Below are 17247 nucleotides of genomic sequence, written 5' to 3'. Positions count from 1 at the left end.
TACCCGGTCCGGTGTGCTGTTAACACGGACGGGTTATCTGTTTAATTGTCGCTTTTCCTTTCCACCCGGAAAGTGTTCGGCAGCAGTCCATTAGGCTGCATTGCGGACCCCGGGGTCGGTTGCGTTCCATTTAAATAAAGTTGTCTGCAACGGCCCTCCTAACACCAACTATTTAAAACTGTGGTTTGTCCTTCACACGGATCACATATAATTGCGCTGAAAATTCTGCCATTTCTGGCCTCCATTAAAATTTTGTTTCAGTGTGTCAGTGAAGTTATTGACACCAGTTTGCTGTTAAAAATAGTTACGAACAGGCCAACTATTTAAAACGGTGGTTTGTCCGTCACACGGATCACATATGAGTTCGTTCCAAATTCAGCCATTTGTAGTGAGCGTGGAAGATATTGTCCTCCATTTAAAATGGGCAAGGCACGTGGCACAGGGCGGGGAACTGAACCTGATGGTGATGGTGCATGCAGAGGCCGAGGCCGTGGGCAAGCTGAAATTGTGCCACAACAAACACCCACACGTTCTCGCTTGACCTTCCTGTCCCAATTAATAGGGGACAGCAGAACACCACTATTGAACACAGAGCAGTGTGAAAAGGTTATTGGTTGGATAGCAGATAATGCTTCCAGTCACTTAGCCACCACCACCACCCTGTCTTCCACACGGTCAAGTCTCAGTAGCCGTGAGTCTGGACCACATATTCCTCACCATGATCCTCTTCCTCCCACCATGCCGAGTGCCCAGAGACAACTGATCCCACACTTGGACACTCTAAAGAGCTGTTCACTTTTCCATTTATAGGTTCGGGCCTCTCGCCTGGTCCACTTGAAGCGTGGCAAGAGGAGATCACATGTAGTGATGCCCAAATATTTGAGCAGCCACGGTCATACGAAGGTGACTGTGGGAAAGTGTCACAAGAGGTGGACGATGATGAGACAAAATTGCCAGAATGTCAGGAAGAGGACCAGGGTGCGGAAGTGGAAGACTAGGTGGTGGATGATATAGTAACTGACCCAACTTGGCAGGAGGACATGCAGAGCGAGGACAGCAGCACACAGGGGGAGGGAGGCAGAGCACCCCAACAGGCAGGAAGAAGCTGTGTGGTGGCCGCAGACACCAACACGACGGACATTGCCAGTACAACTGTTAGGTCTTCCCGAGTCTGGTTGTTTTTTAAAGACTCTGCAGATAACCCCAAAAAGGCCATTTGCACCACCTGCCAGGCCAGCATTAGCAGGGGTAGCAAAACTACCAGCTTGACCAGCACCAGCATGATCAGGCACATGGCAGCAAAGCAGCCGACTTTGTGGGCCGAACCCCAGGGTCCAGGAACTGTGTCTGCGGGTGACACCACTGCTTCTTCTGCTGTTGTTCATGCAAGCCAATTCCCTGTCCATAGTGCATGCGAAGATGCCTCCTGCCCTGCACCTGTCGTTGCACACTCTCAACTAGCAGCATCAGCAAGCATGTCCTTGTCCCAGCGCAGCGTTCAATTGTTCATTCCACAGTCCTTGGAACGCAAGCGCAAATACGCAGCCAATGACCCACAGGCCACACTGCTAAATTCACACATTTTGCGACTGTTTGCGCTAGAAATGTTGACTTTCAGGCTTGTGGAGGTGGAAGCTTTCCGCAACCTGATGGCAGCGGCCGTCCCTCGGTACTTGGTCCCCAGCCGCCACTATTTCTCCTGGTGTGTCGTCCCCGCCTTACACAAGCAGGTGTCCCACAACATTAGCCATGCTCTCAACAATGCAGTTACCGGGAAAGTCCACCTAACCACGGACACGTGGACAAGTGCTTGTGGGCAGGGACGGTACATCCTGCTGACGGCACACTGGGTTAACATAACGGAAGCCAGGACCCAATTGGACCTTGGGACGGAACACATCCTCCCGACGCTGAGGATTGCGGGCCCTAGGTCAATCAGCGTTGCCCCACAGTCTACAGCTCCTGCACCTCATCCTCCCCAGCCTCCTCCTCTTCAGCCTCAATCTCCGAAATGACCACATCAGTCACAAGCTGGAAGCACTGCAGCACTGCCTCGGCCAAGCGGCAACAGGCTGTGCTGAAGCTAATATGCTTAGGTGACAAACCGCACAATGCTGAAGAGTTGTGGACAACTCTGAAAGATCAGGCAGATCTGTGGCTGACACTGCTGAACCTACAGCCTGGCATGGTCGTGTGTGACAATGGCCGGAACCTGGTGGCGGCTCTGAGGTGAGATCACACATGTAGCTTGCCTGGCCCATGTGCTTAACCTTGTGGTTCAGCAGTTTCTCAAAAGCTACCCGGAGCTGCCAGATCTGCTTGTCAAAGTACGCCACCTGTGTGCCCATTTTAGAAAGTCAGCTACAACTTCCGCCGCCCTTGCTGTGCTTCAGCAGCGTTTGCAGCTTCTGGCTCACCGACTGGTGTGTGATGTTCCCATGCATTGGAACTCTACACTGCAGATGTTGGGAAGGATTTGTGAGCAGAAGAAGACAGCTGTTGACTACCAGCATCAGCAAGGCCGTCGGTATTCAGTTCAGACTCCACACATAAGACCTCAGGAGTGAACATGGATGTCAGACATCCGTACCATCTTCCAAAACTTTGAGGACTCCACCAAGATGGTGAGCGGCGATGATGCCATAATTAGCGTCACCATCCTGCTTCTCTGTCTTATGAAACGCTCTCTGCTCACAATCAAAGAGGATGCATGCAGGCAGAGCACAATGAGATGGTGCAAGGAACCATACAGGGTGATTACACACAGCCCAGCTTATCTCATCCCAACGTGAATTGGGTGACAACGAGGAAGAGGAGGAGGAGAAAGAACAGGAGCTAGTTTCATGCGCTATTGAAGGTACTACCTGCACTACTGTCATACCGTCTGTTCAGCGTGGATGGCCTGAAGACAGGGAGGAGGAGTAGGAGAGCATGGTCAGTCATCCTCTTGCTGAGGACACGGAAGTCTTGCCTGTTAGCAGTCTGGCACACATGGCTGAGTTCTGTAAGAACCCTCCTGTTAGTTCTTTTTCTATTTTGTTGGTCACATGACTTTCTGCCTATATAATCCAGCTCCGCCCTTCTGGCCTTGCTGGACTTCAGTGTTTCATTTACTCTTAAGCTAGCCAGTTGCCTTGTACCTAACTCTGTAGTTTGCTTGGTCCTTGGACCACTAGTACTTTTGTTTGTTTGTCTTTGCTTTGCTACAATTTCTGCTAGGAGGTGTCCATCTATATCCCAGTCCTTAGTTCTTGTAGGGACCCCTCCCTTATATCTATAGGTCTGAATTCCGACTAGCCGAGGACTTAGGTGGGTCTGTTCACAAGGAACAGGTCCCCCGCTGCATCGTAGGGAATCAACTTAGTCCTATTGTAGGGACAGTTTTCCTATCTTTCCTTAGTGCTTGTAGCAGTTCATAACACTAAGTCCAGCCTAAAACAAACAAACAAAAAAATAAAACACTCTAAGGAAAGAAATCCAGATATCAGCATGGTGTCGGTTCAGGAGTTGGCTCAACGCCTACAGGGACTGTCTTTGGAGGTGGCCGAGCTCCAGCAACACGTGAGTAGCTGTCCTGGAGCTCATTTTGTGGAACCGAAGGTAGGACTGCCAGATTTTTTTTATGGTAAACAGCAAGATTTTTTTTCCTTTAAAAACGCTTGTTTATTATATTTTCGTTTAAGACCCAGATCCTCTGGGAATGAATCACAGCGCATTGGGTTTATAATGTCACTTTTGCGCAAAGAACCACAGGGTTGGGCCTTTTCTCTCCAACCTAATGATCCGTGTTTTAGATCAGTGGAAGATTTTTTTTCTGCTATGGGGTTGTTGTATGACGATCCTGATCGAGTCTCATCTGCTGAAACTGAATTAAGATGTTTGAAGCAGGGATCAGGTGATGTGGAAAATTATTGTACATTCTTCAGAAGATGGTCGGCCGAAGTGGAATGGAATGACTCGGCATTAAAATGTCTGGTTCTTGCTGGTCTAGGTGAAAGGGTTAAGGATCTGCTGATTGCCTTCCCAACACCTGGAACCTTGCAGGAGGCAATGCAATTAGCTATACGTGTGGACAGGAGACTGCGTGCTAGGATTAATGAAGAGAAATCTACTGCTATGGCAGCTCCTAGTTTTCAGAGGGTCTGCTCGGAAGGTGGAGAACCGATGGAGATTGGGGCGACGTCACCCCATTCTCAGGAAAAAGACCGCAGGTTTGCTAAGGGATTATGTTTTTATTGCGGTAAATCTGACCACTTTATTAAGAACTGTGTGCTTCATTTTAACAAAGAAAAAAAAAAGGTCAGTTACGCCCGTATAGCTTGTTTAAACTCAAAGGGAGTATTTCTTTCTGGGAGCACCTCATTTCAGGAGGAGTTGATTGAATTTCAGGTATTTGTGGATTGTGGTTCTACACTCAATGTGATTGATAAGGGATTTTTGGAAAAATTTAAATTAGAATCCAAACTTTTGTCATCTCCTATTTCTGTGGTTGCTGTTGATTGCTCTCCTTTGAAATGTATTACTCACAAGGTTTTTGAGTTTCCCCTCACCATTAATGGTATTCACCAAGAGAATTTGGATTTGGCGGTATTAAATAATTTGCCTGCTCCAGTGGTTTTGGGGTTACCTTGGTTAAAATTGCACAATCCTGTACTGGACTGGTCTACCCATGAAATTAAGTCTTGGAGTCCTAAGTGTCATGATAAATGTTGTAACGGTCGCATTGCTGCTGTGGAAAAAGGGGATTTACCTGTACCTATTCAGGATTTTTGGAAGGTTTTTTCTGAGGAGGAGTCGCAAGTTTTGCCTCCTCATAGGGACTATGATTGCACCATTGAGTTTGTCCCTGGAGCTACTCTTCCCAAGAGTCGCTTATTTAATCTGACTATCCCTGAGAGAAAGGCCTTGGAGGAATACATACAGATGAGCTTGGCTGCTGGTCACATTAGACCTTCTAAGTCTCCTGTGTCTGTTGGATTTTTTTTTGTAAAAAAAAGGACGGCGGTTTACGTCCATGTCTGGACTTTCGCGAAATTAATAAAATTACCGTACTCAATTCCTACCCACTGCCATTAATTCCTGACTTGTTCAACCAGTTAGTGGGGGCCAAGTGGTTCTCTAAAATTGATCTCCGGGGGGCATACAATTTGTTACGAATGAAGGAAGGTGATGAATGGAAAACTGCTTTTAACACTCCGGTGGGTCATTTTGAGAATCTGGTTATGCCTTTTGGTCTTACCAATGCACCAGCGTTTTTTCAGAACCTTATTAATGACATCCTAAGACCGTTGATCGGTAAGAATGTGGTGGTGTATTTGGATGACATTTTGATTTATTCGCCGGATCTGGAGTCTCATTGGCAGAGCATACGTGAGGCATTGCAGTTATTAAGTGACAATTCACTTTTTGCTAAGCTGGAGAAATGTGAGTTCGCTGTGCAGAGAATTAGTTTTTTGGGCTACATTATCTCCAGCGAGGGCTGTGAGATGGACCCGGTGAAGGTTCAGGCGGTGCAGGAATGGCCTAGGCCTATTGGTTTGAAATCGATACAGAGATTTTTGGGTTTCGCCAATTATTGCAGAAAATTCATTAAGAATTTTTCTATAATTGTTAAGCCGCTGACCGATCTCACCAGGAAAGGTGCAAATACGGTTCTGTGGACTACGGAGGCCATTGAAGCTTTTGTGTATCTCAAGGAGAGGTTCAGTTCTGCCCCCATCCTTATGCAGCCTGATGAGACCAAGCCTTTTTTGGTCTAGGTTGATGCTTCTTCGGTGGGGGTCGGTGCTGTTTTGTCTCAGGAAAACAAGGATGGAGTACATCCCTGTGCTTTTTTTTTAAAAAAAATTTTCTGAGACCGAACTTAATTACGATGTTGGTAATCGGGAATTGTTGGCGATTAAACTCGCATTTGAACATTGGCGTCATCTCTTGGAAGGTGCTAAATTTCCCATTCAGGTTTTCACTGATCATAAGAATCTGATCTATCTTGATGCTGCAAAGCACTTGAATGCCCGTGAGGCTAGGTGGGCACTTTTTTTTTCGCGGTTTAATTTTTCTGTTACTTACATCCCGGGTACCAAGAATGTAAAAGCTGATGCTTTATCTCGCAGCTTTTCTCCCATGGTTGGTACTGAGGAGGAGGAGAGCATTTTACAGGAAGGTGTTGTGATAGCAGCATTGGACTCCGTTTTGGAAGATGGGATTCTGAAAGCCCAGGAGGATGCCCCGTCTAACACTCCCTATGGGAGGTTGTTTGTGCCTAGGAACTTTAGGAGAGATTTGTTTGTGGAGTGTCAGGAGTCTCGGTTGGCAGGTCATCCAGGAATTTCTGAGACTAAGAGACTTGTAGGTCGCAGTTTTTGGTGGCCTGGGTGGCAGAAGAAAGTCATTAAGTGGGTACATCAATGTACTGTTTGTGCTCGATCTATGTCTTCACATGCTTCTGCTGCGGGGTTGCTTTGCCCTCTGGAGGTTCCTAGTGCACGTTGGATGCATCTTGCTATGGATTTTATTACTGACCTTCCTGCCTCTGAGGGTTTCACTGTCATCTGGGTGGTCGTGGACCGTTTTAGCAAGATGTGTCACTTGGTTCCTTTCATCATACTGCCCTGCACTAAGACACTCGCTAAGGCTTTTGTTAAGGAAATTGTCAGACTCCATGGCGTTCCTACCGACATTGTTTCCGATAGGGGACCTCAGTTCGTGGCTCGTTTTTGGTGTGCCTTTTGTGAGTTCTTTTGTCATTTTCATCTGGATATCATCCTGAGTCTAATGGACAGACAGAAAGAAAGAACCAGGATGTTGAACAGTTTTTGCATTGTTTTGTGGCTGACAATCAAGAGGGGTTGTCTGAGTTTCTTCCACTTGCTGAATTTGCTGTTAACAACCATACATCCTCTTCTGCTGGGTGTTCTCCTTTTTTTTGTTGTACTGGGAAGCATCCGTCGTTTGGGTCATACTCCAAATTGGTATCGGCTGTGCCGGAGGAGGAGAGTTTTTCCGGTGATTTGGAGAGAGTTTGGACTGATGTACGTTGTAACCTTCAAGAGGCTAACAAAAAATCTAAGAGGTACTTTGACAGGAAACGTCAAGAGGTTTTGTTTACGGTTGGTGACATGGTTTGGTTGTCCTCTAAGAATCTGCGGTTGAGGATTCCTTCTAAGAAATTGGGCCCGAAATTTGTAGGGCCGTTTAAGGTACTTCAGGTAGTTAACCAATCTGCTGTTAGGTTGGAGGTTCCCACCTCCTGGAAGATTAATCCGGTGTTTCATGTTTCCTTATTGAAAAAAGCTGATGTTTCGGATAGGGACGCCACTATCTCTGTTCCTCCGGTGGTGGAAGACGGTGAATATGAAATTTCTCGCATTCTTAATTCTAGATGGCATAGAGGGAGATTGCAGTATCTCGTCGCTTGGAAAGGTTTCGGTCCCGAGGATAACTCCTGGGTAAAGGTGGATGATGTCTCTGCTCCTAGACTTGTCGGTGCGTTTCACAGGAGGTTTCCTGATAGACCTGGGCCTGGGGGATCCGGAGGATCCTCATAGAAGAGGGGATACTGTTAGAACCCTCCTGTTAGTTCTTTTTCTATTTTGTTGGTCACATGACTTTCTGCCTATATAATCCAGGTCCGCCCTTCTGGCCTTGCTGGACTTCAGTGTTTTATTTACTCTTAAGCTAGCCAGGTGCCTTGTACCTAACTCTGTAGTTTGCTTGGTCCTTGGACCACTAGTACTTTTGTTTGTTTGTCTTTGCTTTGCTACAATTTCTTCTCGGAGGTGTCCATCTATATCCCAGTCCTTAGTTCTTGTAGGGACCCCTCCCTTATATCTATAGGTCTGCGTTCAGACTAGCCGAGGACTTAGGCGGGTCTGTTCACAAGGAACAGGTCCCCCGCTGCATCGTAGGGAATCAACTTAGTCCTATTGTAGGGACAGTTTTCCTATCTTTCCTTAGTGCTTGTAGCAGTTCATAACAAGTTCATGTTATGCTGCCTTTCCCATTCTCGCGTTCTCAAAATTTTGGGTGACTGTCATTACTGGTTGGTGACACTTCTAGACCCACGCTACAAGGAGAACTTTATATCTCTTATTCCTGAAGCGGACAGGTCTACAAAAATGGGGCAGTATCAGAAAGCCCTTGTTGCGGAACTATTAAAAAAATTCCCATCTGAAAACGCTGGTGGCAGAGGTCACAGTTCATTGGAAAACCAAGGAGTACAGGCGAGAGAGACACAGCTCCAATCCAGCAGAGGCAGGGGAACACTGTCAAAGTTCTGGGAGAGTTTTCTCTGCCCCTCCCATCGCACAGGCCCTGAGGCACGGGGTACTCTCACAAGGGGTGCAAAGTTTGGAAAGATGCTGAGGGAGTACCTTGCCAACCGTACCAATGTCCTTCGTGATTCCTCTGTGCCTTATAATTATTGGGTATCCAAGCTGGACACGTGGAATGAACTGGCTCTCTACACCTTGGAGGTCCTGGCCTGCCCTGCCGCTAGCGTTTTATCAGAGAGGGTTTTTAGTGCTGCTGGTGGAATTATAACTGATAAGCGCATCCGCCTGTTAACTGAAAATGCTGACAGGCTGACTCTTATAAAAATGAACAAGGGCTAGATTGGGCCAGACTTCTCAACACCACCGAATGATAGCAGTGTAACATAAACTCAAATCCAGTGTCTTTTTATGTGCGGTGTATTCCCATGCACCTTTTCACACCCACACATGGGTATTCGCTTCCTGATTTTGGCTATTTGCTATTGACTCCTCCTTCTCCTCATCCTCCACCACCATATCTCCAGGGTGACCATGGTCTGTGATGCAACACCCACATATTTTTTTTAAAGGGTGTTTATGATGCCCGTAAAATTTTTTTTTATACTTATATGTTCATGTATACCCCCCCAGGGGTAAATGTTTCTCAGCCCATACACTTAGTGCATGGGCATTACAAGTATAGGAGACCGGCTCCGTTCTAATGGGAATATTTTTTTTATAAGGCCCTCCTCCACGTCTTTTCCAAGATGCATTTGAGTGCCTCTCAATTTTTGGCAGACCATGCATTCACTGCATAGGCCAACACTATGGGAGTCCCTCTTCCTAATAATGGGAACATTTTTTCATGAGGCCCTCTACATCTCTTCCAAGGGGCATTGTAGTGCCTCCCAATTTTTGGCAGACCTTGCATTCACTGCATAGGTCAACACTATGGGAAACCCACTTCCTAATAATGGGAACATTGTTTTCAGGAGGCCCTCTGACCTCCACGTCTCTTCCAAGGGGCATTGGAGTGCCTCCAAATTTTTGGAAACCCTTGCATTCACTGAATAAGCAAATACAATGGGAGACCTACTTCCTAATAATGGGAACATTGTTTTCAGGAGGCCCTCCTCTAAGTCTCTTCAAGGGGGTATTGGGTGCGTCGAAATTTTCATAGAGGTATTGGGGTGTGACCAAATTTTGGGCAGACCTGCCACTCATTGCATACGCAATAATAGTATTGGAGAGCCACTCTTTAGTAATGGGAACAACAAAGCATAGCAGGCTGATGGCTCTCTAAGAATAGCGAGGGCCGACTGCTGGCCCTTTAAGAAAAGTAAAGGTCGCCTGATGGCCCTATAAAAATAGGCTTTGTGACTTTCAGAGTCCCTCCTTCATAAATGAAACAGGATGTGTTTGATCATGTCTCACTCACCACATGGCCAGATAAGGTTGTAAAATGTTAAAATGACATTTCCCGGTGAATGCATTTGTCACTGTTGAAAGCAATGCAAAAGTGCAAAAATGCATCAAAAACGCTACGTGTGAACATAGCTCAAGGTGTGGAGGAGTATTTTTGTTTTTGGTTATTTATTTTGCCTTATATACAAGTAATTACCCCGGAAAGGATGTTCCTTAACATATTTCCCAGGAAAATCCATTTTGGTTTAGTTTTTGTATGTTTATTTTGAGTCCGTAAAAGTGGTTTAATACCTCTGACAATGTTGTTGACAGCAGTGACCTGAGAGTCAGAAATGCTTCTTCCCCATGCTGTTCCCATGTCATTTGAGCACTGTTCCCATCGATTTGGGCAATTTTTAGGCCTCTGCAGACCGCCGGGTAGAGCCGTCTGAAAAATGCTCGAGTTTCTCATGGACTTACATTGGGCTCGTTGCTCAGGTCGAGCACCCGAGCATCAAGCACCCGAGCATTTCAGTACTCACCCATCACTAATAATGATATTTCCATAATATTACAGCAACCGAGAGTGAGTCCTAACCAGAATTAAAGATATCACATAAGCAGTATAAACTAACAGCCATGTAGTAATAATCCAAAAATAAACAACCTTGTATTTTATTAATCAAAAAATTATCTTTATTACTTACAAAGAACACAAAAACCAAAAGGAAATTAAAATTATACCCTATTAAAAACTAAACAGACAGTGTGGACAATAGTTTACAGAACACTGGCAAAATGCAATCAATACTATACTACTTGGAAGGTAACAAATATAGGACAAGGAAACATTATTTATTCACGCTGAACAAATAAAATATAACAATCCACACATATTTATTTATTTTTATTTATTTTACTCACTTATGTAATGCCATTAATTCCACAGCACTTTACAGACATCATTAGCCCTGTCCCCATTGGGGCTCACAATCCACATTCCCTATCAGTATATCTTTGGAGTGTGGGAGTAAGCCTAAGTACTCTCAGGAAAGCCACGCAAACATGTGGAGAACATACAAACTCCTTGCAGATGTTGTCCTTGGTGGGATTTGAACCCAGGACCCCAGCACTGCAAGATTGCAGTGCTAACCACTGATATATAAAATAAATTCAATTTAATGATTAAATGCAAACAACTCTATAAATCTTGAACTTTGAAAATCAAAACCCACACCAACCATGAGCCTTGTCTGCCAAACATGACACTATCCAGTACCCCACCTTGTAGATGCTGCTAGAGGTTGCACTCAATCAATGTATATCCAAGAGATAGGCCACCCTGATGGATAGAGCTGAGGTCAGAAGTAAGTATGCAAAAAAAGTCAGAATGTTACAGTTTTGTAAAATACAGTCTTAACATATTACATTGTAATACAACCCTTGGCAAAAATTATGGAATCACCGGGCTCAGAGGATGTTCATTCAGTTGTTTAATGTTGTTGTAAAAAAGCAGATCACAGACATGGCACAAAACTAAAGTAATTTCAAATGGCAACTTTAGGGCTTTAAGAAACACTAAAAGAAATCAATATAAAAAATGTGGTACTCAGTAAGGGTAATTTTTTTCAGACCAAGCAGAGGGAAAAAATTATGGAATCACTCAATTCTGAGGAAAAAATTATGGAATTATGAAAAACAAACACACAAAAGAACACTCCAATACATCACTAGTATTTTGTTGCACCACCTCTGGCTTTAATAACAGCTTACAGTCTCTGAGGCATGGACTTAATGAGTGACAAACAGGTCTCTTAATCAATCTGGCTCCAACCTTCTCTGATTGCTGTTGCCAGATCAGCTTTGCAGGTTGGAGCCTTGTCATGGACCATTTTCTTCAATTTCCACCAAAGATTTTCAATTGGATTGAGATCCGGACTATTTGCAGGCCATGACATTGACCTTATGTGTCTTCTTTCAAGGAATGTTTTCACAGTTTTTGCTCTATGGCAGGAAGCATTATCATCTTGAAAAATGATGTTATCATCCCCAACATTCTTTCAATTGATGGGATAAGAAAACTGTCCAAAATATCAATGTAAACTTGGGCATTTATTGAAGATGTAATGACAGCACAGGACACCAGCGCTGTGGTGTCCTGTTCTGTCGGAGGGCAGGGGAGGAGAGCGGCACCGGAGTACGCGTGTGCCCACTGCAAATGTGTCTTCAATAAAATGGCGCCGGAGACCGACGTCTCACTCCTGCCCCGGTCTCCGGCGAAGAGAGGTGCCGCGGCAACGCTCCTCCCGGTCAGGTAAGTATGTAAGTATGGCGCCGAAGATCGCGGTATGCGTTTAGTGTCTACGCATACCGTGATCTCCGGCACCATACACTCCTCTTACCTGTAACAGCTGGATGCGGTCTTCTGTCTGGAGCCAGACTGTTCAGGCGTGTCGTGCTTGTGCAGTCTATAAAGGCTTCAGACAGAGACACACATCTCCCGTTATATTATAGATAGTTACATTATATGTCAGTTCTCTGACTTTGATACTGGCTCGCAAGCCAAGCCCATGTTTCCTGGCAGATGATGGCTGAATAATTCAGTCATCATCTGCCTCTAACTGCCTTGGCTGTTAACATGTTAAATGTCACTGCCAAGTAGTAGTACAAGCGATCAGAAGATCCCATCGGGGGACTGACAAACACAGTAAAAAGTGAGTAAAAAATGTTTTAAAAACTATGAAAAAAATGAAAAAATACAAAAGTTTAAATCACCCCCCTTGAGCCCCGTTAAAAAGAAAACAATTAAAAAAATATTAAAAACACACATATTTGGTATCTCTGCATCTATCAAAATGTAAAATAGATCAGTCTGATAGATACATGGTGTAAGGAGAAAGGGGATCAAAACGCTTGAATTATGTTTTTTTGTCCGCCGCAACAAAGCAATAAAATGCAATAATATGCGATCAAAACATTATACATATCCCAAAATGGTATCAATAAAAACATCAGCTCAGGGCACAAAAAATAAGCTTCCACCCAGCCTCAGTTCCTAAAAATGTAAAACGTTACAGGTCTCAGAAAATGGCGACATAAGCAAATTTTTTTTTCATTTTCAAATTTTTTTCCCCACTTAACTTAAAAAAAAACAATGCATACTAGCATCTGCGTAATCATACTGACCTGGAGAATTATATTGCCAGGTCAATTTTACTGTATGGTGAACATGGTAAATAACCCCCCCCCCCAAAAAAAAAGTGGAATTTTACCTTTTTTTGCAATTCCAATGCACTTTGATTTTTTTTCCATGGTTCAGTGCATCGCATGATAAAATGAATGGTGTAATTCAAAATTACATCCTGTCCCGTAAGAAACAAACCATGTGCCTGCCATTACGATACTCCTGTGAACGCGGCTTGTGGCCGGCATTCATAGGAGATCGTGATTTCTGTTATACATAGCAGGGCTGAAGCACTACTATGTATAGCACAGGCTATCGGACAATCGCAGCTTTAAGTCTCCTAAGGGGACTTTTAAATGAAGTAAAAAGTATAAAAAAAAGGTTTTAAAAAAATGAAAAGAATTTAATAAACACAAAAGTTAAAATCACCCCCCTTTTGCCCCATTGGAAATAAAACCATTAAAAATAAATACACATACTTGGTATCACTGGGTTCATAAATGTCTGATCTATCAAAATATAAAATAAATTACCGTAATATGATCGGTAAACAGTGTAAAGAGAAAAAAAAAATCAAAATTCCAGAATTATGTTTTTTTGGCCACCACAACATTGAAATAAAATGTAATTAGATGCGATCAAAACATTATATCTACCCCAAGATAGTATCAGTAAAAATGTCAGCTCAGGATGCAAAAAATGAGCTTTCAACCAGCCCCAGATCCCAGAAAATGAAAACGCTATGGGTCTCGGAAAATGGCAATATAAGCAAAATTTATTTTTCTTGCAAATTCCCTATTTTTTTTTCACCACTTAAATAAAATAAAAAAACCTATACATGTTTGGTATCTGCGTACTCGTACTGACCTAAGGAATCATATTGCCAGGTCAGTTTTACCACATAGTGAATATGGTAAATAAAAACAAAACAAAAAACAATTGTGGAATTGCACTTTTTTTTTGCAATTTGAATGCACTTGGAATTTTTGTTTCCTGCTTTCCAGTGCACTATATGGTAAAATAAATGGTGTCATTCAAAAGGACAACTCATCCTGAAAAAAAAGCCCTCATATGGATATTTTGATGTAAAAATAAAAAAGTTATGGCTCATGTAAGAAAGGGAGCAAAAAACTAAAATGGAATATCGCAAGGTCATGAAGGGGTTGTAAATAGGCCGCCAGATCTGAATTCATTGCGGCAAGATTGCCTGTAAAACATGTAAGGCTGACCCAGGGTGGGAGGAGTAATAAGTGATACCTTAATTTACAGCTCTTGAAAATCTGCTAAGTGCACCTTTTGGTGACGCACATAATCAGAAGCACTAAGCAAGTATCAAGAGGCAATGTCTCTTCATAGAAGTGTAACAGTAACCTTACATGCACAGCGGAATGGCGCCATCACTATAGAGAGTGGGCTCAAGAGCTCAGTCTGCTATAAAGGCTATGGTCACATGAGCGTTGATTCTCTCAGAGTCAGATCGGTAATGCTAATGACACTCGGCTCAAACTCTGATCAGAGTTTGATCTGAGCGTCAGTTCAGTGTGATCTGATTCTCTCACATGAGTGAATTGTTTCACAGGTGTGGACAAAACAGAGAACTTAATTTCTCCATCTTCTCCATTGTCTGTATCCACGTAAATCAGACTGCACTGAGATGACATCCGAGTGTATTCCAATGTTTTACACGCACCCATAGACTTGTATGGGTGCGCGTGTTCAGTTTGCGGAGCCACTCACATCATGATGCAATTTTGTTCTCATGCTGAATCGGTATGAGAAAAAGATATCAGATCTGCACTGCCCCATAGTATAATATTAAGCCAAGTGCTATCCGATAAAACATCAAATAGTATTCGTTCGAGATATACACTTTTGTGAGCGAGCCCATACAGAGATTGTGTCAACTGTGTTATAAAGCCAGTATCCGGGATTATTTGCTCCAGTCAAAGCTTAAAGCACTACTCCAGTGTTTGTTTTTTCAGCGCTGGAGTGGCGCTTTGGCTTTGTTTTTTTAAGCGTTTCCGCAGTGGCAATTCCGCTGCAGAAAAGCCTAAAAACGCTTGGTAGAATGCCTGCCATGTTCCCCAATGATAATCTGCATGTGCTGTGCACATGCTGCAGAAATTTCCGCTGCGGATTATCATTGCGGAAAAATACGCAGCACTACCAATTATTTTGCGGAAGTGCTGCGTTTTCGCCGCCATTGACTTGCATTGGAACGCATGGAATCCGCATCACTGCATCTGTAGATGCGGAATCCATGCGTTTCAATGTGCGGATGGTACCCGGATCTGGAGAAGAGGAGACTCTCCTCCGGACCCGGGTACCATAGAACCTGTAAAAAAAAGAATAAAATAAAAAATAAACATTATACTTACCTTCTGATGGCCCCCGACGCCTTTGTCTTGGCTTGCCGGCAGATCACGGTGGACTCAAGGACCTGCCATGACGTCATTAAGTCATGTGACGAGTCACGCGATTGCTGACGTTGGCAGGTCCTTAAATCTACCGCGAGCTGCCGGCAAGCAGAGACAAGGATACTGGGGGCCATCAGAAGGTAAGTATATATTTGTTTTTTTATTTTTTACCATTCTTTCGGTCACACTATATAAATCCATGCCGGTTGCATGGATTTATATAGTGTGACCAAGTTGTCCAGCACTTTCCAAGTGATGCTAAAATCACTTGGAAAGCGCTTGACAACCCTCATGCGGAAATGCATGTGAAGAACGCTTCACATCCGCATGTCCCTGGCAGGAAAAACGCATGTACAATCCGCATGTACAATCCGCATGCGTTTTTTCTGCCAGGGAGATGCAAAAACGCTCAGGAAAAAATCCGGAGCATTTCCGCATCGTGGGCAAATAGCCTCAAAGTGTAATCCCCCTGCCCCTGGAGATATATTCACCCTCCAGCATCTTTCCGGTTTTCAGCACTGCTCTGGTCCTGCAGTGCCATCTTGTGACCGCAGCTTCTGACAACTGGAAGTCAGAAGCTCCACTCACAAGCTCTCAATGCAAGTCTGTGAGATCCAGAACAAGACTCTCATAGACTTGTATTGAAAAGTGACCGCCGGCTCGCTCCAGCTTACACTGGAGCTATGAGCAGGTCACTTTTTCAGGAGACGGACCGGAACGTCCTGGAAATGGATGAAGGTAGCAGAAGGTGAGTATATGACAGTGGCAGGGGACTTATATTTTAAGCACCACTCCACCGGTGCAATAAAAAAAAATATCTTGTCCCAAAAACAATAAGCCCTCATATGGTTCTGTAGACAGAAAAATAAAAAAAACGATTGCTCTTGGAAAGTAAGAAGTAAAAAATAGAAGTACAAAACAAAAAATGGCCGTGTCTCCAAGGGGTATAAAAAAGCATTTTAGTCTTTTAATGTATATTTTATGGCTTTTTAACAGTTCTTCAGGTAGGCCTCCTTTAGAAGGTGGAGAGATAGAGATAGATGCATTTATAGTCAACAATAAAAGTAAAGTAGCCAACACTCCTATATATACAGGTAACATGTTATTGTCAACTTATATGCATGGTGAGATGGAAGTATATGTACTGCCACTAAAAGGAGTTCTCTGAGAAATTGAATAAAATAAATAAAATACATTTAAATATTGCAAATTTTACTAAATATCTTTATTTAGATAACATTTAGCAAAAATTAGCATCTTTATTTATTGGATAGTCAGTATTTTAAATATGTCAGCTGCCATCTATAGCAATTTCCCAGCCGTCCCAGCTGTGACGTAGTAGTAAGGGTTGCGTAAAGATATCTGCTCGAGACAGACGTCGGATGAGAGCAGCGTCCTTCAGCTATGGCAGCTGACATGTTTAAAATCCTGACAGTTCATTAAATAAAGATGACCTTTTTGCTAAATAAAGGTATTTAGTAAATTACATATTTAGTATTTTGTATATTATTATTTTATCCAATTTCTTGGAGAACCCCTTTAAATTCTATAAAGGTGAATAGCAGGGCATAAAATGAACTATAAAGGAATGTCTGACATTTTTACTAGAGTAAGGTAAGGATACTATTATTTATGTATTAAAGTTGAGAAAGAATTCTCCGAAAAACAAATCCATAGCCGAAACAGGTCAAACTTGAATTTCAGCTAATAAGTATTAATCATGGAGGGATTAACATCAGTTTTATGCAATATATGAGGATTGTACTTTGTATTCTTAAAATGTATATTTACATTTCAGACTCTGTTCCATTTTTAAATAAAAGTTCAAACAACATTTATCTAAAAAAATATAGCCAGATCAAAGAGCTCCTCCAAAGAAGTGGTCTCACTTCACTTGAATGCTTAGTAAATGGTTGCAATGAAGGAAGAAAGACCAGCTCAATATCCCTCAATAACTCAATTTCAGCTAATGACCTCGCTCCAGCTGAGG

The sequence above is a fragment of the Phyllobates terribilis genome, unplaced genomic scaffold (genome assembly GCF_046119375.1).
Source record: "Phyllobates terribilis strain yellow unplaced genomic scaffold, ASM4611937v1 Scaffold_4__5_contigs__length_816908805, whole genome shotgun sequence".
NCBI lineage: Eukaryota > Metazoa > Chordata > Amphibia > Anura > Dendrobatidae > Phyllobates > Phyllobates terribilis.
Note: the sequence above shows the minus strand (reverse complement) of the source record.